Genomic DNA, 5,923 nt, shown 5'->3' with positions numbered 1-5,923 from the left:
TTGCGTGGTCTTTTATTTGAGAAATAATTCATACTTTGCTCCTCGGTTGTGTGCTTTGGTTCCTCTGTCAAAAAAGGAAAAGCAGGGTGAAATGGAGATTTGGTTTGCAAAGAACTTGTGGCATTATCAATAAAGGCAGTATATCGCAGCTTTAATTCAGTGCTGCTATTGTAAGACTGCATTAATTAGGGACCAGCCCTGGAGGCCCTATTGTTTTGCTCGATTTCTACCTATTATTATTATTATTTTTAGGCCACTTCGACTGCGTTTTCCCCCTGAATATATACGAAAACCAATTTTATTTGGCAAAGTTGTCAGGCCTGGTGAAAAATTTGATATTCTATGTGTCTTTTCAGGTCGCCACTAGGTGGCGCTACTATTTAGGAAAGTATTTTCACTTTTGGTTACTTAATAACTTCTGCATATTTTGTCGCACATTCAAAAACTTATATCCACGCGTTCAGTGAATGGAGCTGAATCTCTCCATATAGGCCCCGCCCACTTCCGCCTATAATTTTTTCCGCTAGAGTGCGAAAAGTCCTTAAAGTACGTTTTCGTGGTCCTCCTACACGCTTTGTCCAATTCCCACGAAATTTTCACCTAGCACCTGGGGACCGCCCTGGCAAAAAAGTAATTGAACCTTTTGAAATTTCAAAAAATAAGCGCGCTGTAAAATTAAGACTTCCTGTAGATTTTCGTCAAAAAGAAAGAGGACCATTTCTTAACATTGGTATGTTTGATTCACATCAAACTTGGGTCCATAGTTCCTCATGTCCCCTTAGGCACCGTGCACAATTTCAGACCATAACCACTAGGTGGCGCTCTTTAAAAGAAGACGTTTATATCTCTGCAACGGCACGTGTGATTAAAAGAAACTTGGTAGGATGCTTGCCCATGGCTCACTGAGGCTCCCCAAAAAAGGAAAAAAACAGGCCACTGGGTGGCGCTCTGGTGGCAGGATAAATCACTGTGCGGAGACCGTAATAGTTATGAATAGAAATTCACAGGGCACGTGTAGAGTAGTGCCTGAAGCTCACATACCAAAAACGTGTTTGTCGTGTGTGGCGCCCCCTACAGGATAAAAAAACAGCAGCCCCGGCGCCACGTTTCACCGATATGTACGAAACTTGGTAGGCACGCTAACATGCCGGGATGTACAAAAAGCCTCTTGGACCCAACCCCAAACCCCACAGGAAGTCGGCCATTTGATTTAAAGTTCGATTTCGGCGAACTTTCGCGTTGTATTTGAACGAACCCTCCTAGGGAATTTATCGGATATGCTTCAAAATTTGTGAGTACACCAAAAAATGGTCCTGATTAAAAGTTGTGCTATTTGTGCATGTACGTTGAAGGGCGTGTCCGTGGCGTGCCCTCAAAGTTGGCCATAGTGAATTCCGTGCGCATTTTCGGTGAATTTTCGCCTTGTATTTGAACGAACTCCTCCTAGGGAATTTATCGGATCAACTTCAAATTTAATCAGCGCAATCTAAAGACATTCATGATTAAAAGTTGTGCTATTTACGACATTCCGTCAAACGGCGTGTCCGTGGCTTGCCATCAAAGTCAGCCATTTTGCATTCTGTGCTCATTTTCTGTGATTTTTCGCTTTGTATTTGAACGAACTCCTCCTAGGGAATTTATCGGATCTACTTCAGATTTAATCAGCGCAATCTAAAGACATTCATGATTAAAAGTTGTGCTATTTACGACATTCCATCAAACGGCGTGTCCGTGGCTTGGCATCAAACTCAGCCATTTTAAATTCTGTGCTCATTTTCTGTGATTTTTCGCCTTGTATTTGAACGAACTCCTCCTAGGGAATTTATCGGATCTACTTCAAATTTTATCAGCGCAATCTAAAGACATTCATGATTTAAAGTTGTGCTATTTACGACATTCCGTCAAACGGCGTGCCCGTGGCATTGCATTAATTTCGACCAGTCACCATAAACAGATAGTACCAACTTCAGTGTACATGATCCAATTTCAATGAAACTTCACGTGTTTGATAAGTCCCACCCTGAACATGTCTACATGACAATATTCAGACATAGTGATAGCGCCACCTACTGGCAACAGGAAGTAAGCGTTGCGTGGCGATTTGAGCTGCGTTACGTGAAATGACGTTGCCAGTAACGACTTGTCAAATTCAGTGGATTCGCCATGAAATGCCACTCATAACTTCAGTGTGCAATGTCCAATCTCCAGTGAACTTCATATATTCTGTAACAGTCTCGCCCTGAACACGTCCCGTAACTTCAGCGTAAGTGGTCCAATCCAAGACACTTCACGTGTGTACAACAGTCCCGCCCGAACTTGTCTACATGACAATATTAAGACATAGTGATAGCGCCACCTTCCGGCAACAGGTGGTAAGCGCTGCGTGGCGATTTTGAGCTGATTTACGTGACATTTTCATGTTGTGGTCCCCAAGTGTTACGACGCCACGCGACGCGGCCGCAGCACGCCCCGAGTTGGGTGGGGTGCGAGGTCCCGCTCAACGCTGCTTGCAGCTTTAATTTGTATTTATTTTTGCCAAATACAAAAAGAAAAATAATCTTTTTCCTTCTTAAAAGTCACTCCAGTGTTAACTCTAAAGATGAAGAAAAGAGCACTTGCTGCAATGTTCAAATGACAACAACATTTTTAAACTGTGTTTTTTACCTCATAGTCCTGCATTTAAAAGTATCACATCAGTAAAAGTGAACAACTTAGTATACTATTGGTTACTTTATAACAATGCACCATATTTTATAAATCTATGGTGTTTTGTAAAATCTTAATCTGTGACTACAGTGGTGATATAAATGTGTGTGGAGTAAATAGCACAGTATGTCCCTGTAAGTACAGTACTTGAGTAAATGTTGTTAGTGACTTTCCACCACTGTATAAAACATACATGGCTGAGATCACTCTGGCACATACAGGGAGACTGGAGTGCCTCTTTCATCTGTGTTCTTCACTGCTTCAACACTATTATTTTTTTTTTCAAGTTTGACAGTCCCTCATATGGTCAAATTATGTTCTGTCCAGTCAGTCAGACAGTGACCCTGACATAAATTAGTAATGCTGTCACTTCTTCACGAGTTGATGTGATAAGTGGCAGGAAGATTGGGTGACATATTTCACTGTGTTCAAACAGTTTGTTGAAGACATTTTTCCCACCACTTTTTAAAGGGTAATACCCCTCACAGGGCAACTGGCAACGACCAATGCCACAACTAGATTATGTTAATAAAACACTAAGCACATTTTTAGGAGTATACAGCCGTGCTAGCAGTTCTGTGAGGCATGCTCACAATGCTACAATGCTGATGTTTGGCAAGTGTAATGTTTACCATGTTTAGCATCTTAGTTTACCATGCTAAAGTTACCAGTTAGCACAAAACACAAAGCTGGGGCTGAAGGAAATGTCATGCAGGGATTTGGACTCACTTTTGACTTGATGGTGGAGCTAGATGAAAAATCAGGGGTTTGCCAAAATTACAAAATGTTGAACCAGATTTCATGGCAGTCCATTCAGTAGTTGTTGAGATATTTCAGTCTGGAACCAAATTAGTGGGCTGACTGACAGAGACAGACAGACAGACCAACACTGCCATTCACGCAGTAGCAGGACTGAAAACACTCTTAATTTTCATCCACCCATGTTTGTCTAAATAAAGTAATAAAAAGCACAACACTCTGCACTTTAACCTCATATTAAGCGTGTAATTTCACACCTAAATTCATAGCTACGGAATGACTCACAAAATCACTCCCTTCATGGCCACAGAAATACACTGAGATCTTTCATTTGAGTTGACAGTGCAGAGTCTGAGAGGACTTCTTGTTCTTAATGACCATAAATAATATGATTAACTCCCAATAAAATTAATTGGCAACGGAGGAGCTTCTGGCAGGCCATAGACTAAGCTGGCAAAGAGAGTGTTGTGTGTGTGTGTGTGTGTGTGTGTGTGTGTGTGTGTGTGTGTGTGTGTGTCCCTGCTGTGGTGTGAGGAACATTTCTCAAATCCTGACCCAGTTCTGCTATCAAATTGGATCAAATGTGATTTTCGTCTCCGTAGAGAGAGAGAGAGAGAGAGAGAGAGAGAGAGAGAGAGAGAGAGAGAGAGAGAGAGAGAGAGAGAGAGAGAGAGAGAGAAATGTGTGCAACTGGCAGTACATCAAGCTACTTGTACATTTTATAAAATTGCTGACTTTGGAGCTCAAGATGGCATGATGCTCTCCACTTACTGTACCTTTCATGACAATGAGCAGTGGAAGTTGAAATCTGTCTCTGAAATTTTTCTTTCTGCAGCTCAAACGGCAGTGATAAGCAGAGAATGTAAGACTAAGTAATGGTCTTTCCCTTAGCAAATCATTTTCACTCTTCTTTCACACTACATCCATCAACATCACCACAAGACACTCAAGTGTTTAGTTTGGGGCAACAAATCCTGACCGAGACTATCACAGAGACCTTAGCGTGTCGCGCCCGCTCCAGAAAACCAAGTAAAATGGCTCATTAAATGTGTGATTTGTTACACAATCATCCCCCTGTCCTATAATGTTCTCACTTCTTTGCATCTTTTAAAACTGAGCAGCAGTTGCTGGACAGACTCACAGTAGGGGTGATGATCGCTGCACCAGGGCGTTAACAGGCAGCAGGAATAAAGCAAAAAATGCAAATTCTAGAAGAAAATCCGTGCTCAAAATAGCACACTTGATTATATAGGCAGGCAGAAGGAGAGGAAAGCACTGTCAGTGGAAAATAAAGCTTTCTGGTGCTTGGCAGACAAAAAGAAAAAACACCTTATAGACTCCTGCATCAAACACCAGCAAATAAAAATAATCTCCTATCCCTCACATCCTTTTACCGTCTGTTTTATTCAGTGTACGTGAGAGAATATTACCCACCAATCTATACATGGTTTGAAATGTGAAAATCTTGCTTCAGTTTGTGGAATACGCACTGTAATATCATACTTTGTGGATGCTTCCTTCTGTCAGTCAGCTCACTCTATCTCCCCTTAAGGATAAAATTGGCCCTACAGGTGGAGTATTCGGTTGGAGATTGGGTTCATGAAATTCTATATGGGAGCAGCAGTGTTTGCAAATCATGAGCACAGAAGTAGTCTATCCAAGCAAAAGAGTGGGCAGAGCACTGACACCTTAAAATTACCGTATTGCAAAGTGTGCATTGGATATATGTTGCAATGAGGCGTTGCTCCATTTGCTTCAATTCAGAGGCTATGAAACCCAAATCCTAAAATCTACAGTCATCAGAACTGAAATAGAGTTTAGATAAATGTGCTGTTTCAGTAGAAATAACCAGATTCAATAGCTTTGCTTTCATTTAAAAACTGTATTAATATTTTTTTGTCCACTCAAGGGCAGCAAAAACAAGCTATGAACGCAACACTGACATATTGGTATCTTTTAAATGGATACGGAAAACTTGTTGCCTATTTACACATCCAGCGGATACAGAGTATCCACTTGAAGAATATTTATATAAGTCCAATATACGCTTTAGTTTTTGCTCTTCAGCAAGTCCTAAAGAAAAATATGTTCCACCATGTTCACCAAGAAAAATAGCTGCCAGCTGCACGTGGCCAAAAACTATTATGCTGATGAGAGTGGTGACACTGAACCAAAGCAGTGAAGTTGCAGCCTGTTAAACCAAAACAATGAGCAGCTGAAACACTCTGTAGCCTGAAATGGGCCAGTACTCAAAGGTTTTTGTCCACATGAGTACTCTTACTTCATACTGCGTAATACCACCTCCTGCCGAGTCTAGCTACGCACCCCTAAACACCTGCCCTTAATTTTTACCCCTGCTGGCTTTCCACAAAGACCTGCCCTTCTCTACATCTGATTGGCCTTCGTTGGTTAGGGTCAAAGCCGGACTAGAGACAGAATACAGGAGGGGAAAAAGTAT

This window comes from Dicentrarchus labrax, unplaced genomic scaffold (genome assembly GCF_905237075.1).
Source record: "Dicentrarchus labrax unplaced genomic scaffold, dlabrax2021, whole genome shotgun sequence".
In the NCBI taxonomy this organism is placed as follows: Eukaryota; Metazoa; Chordata; class Actinopteri; family Moronidae; genus Dicentrarchus; species Dicentrarchus labrax.
This window is presented reverse-complemented; position numbering follows the sequence as displayed.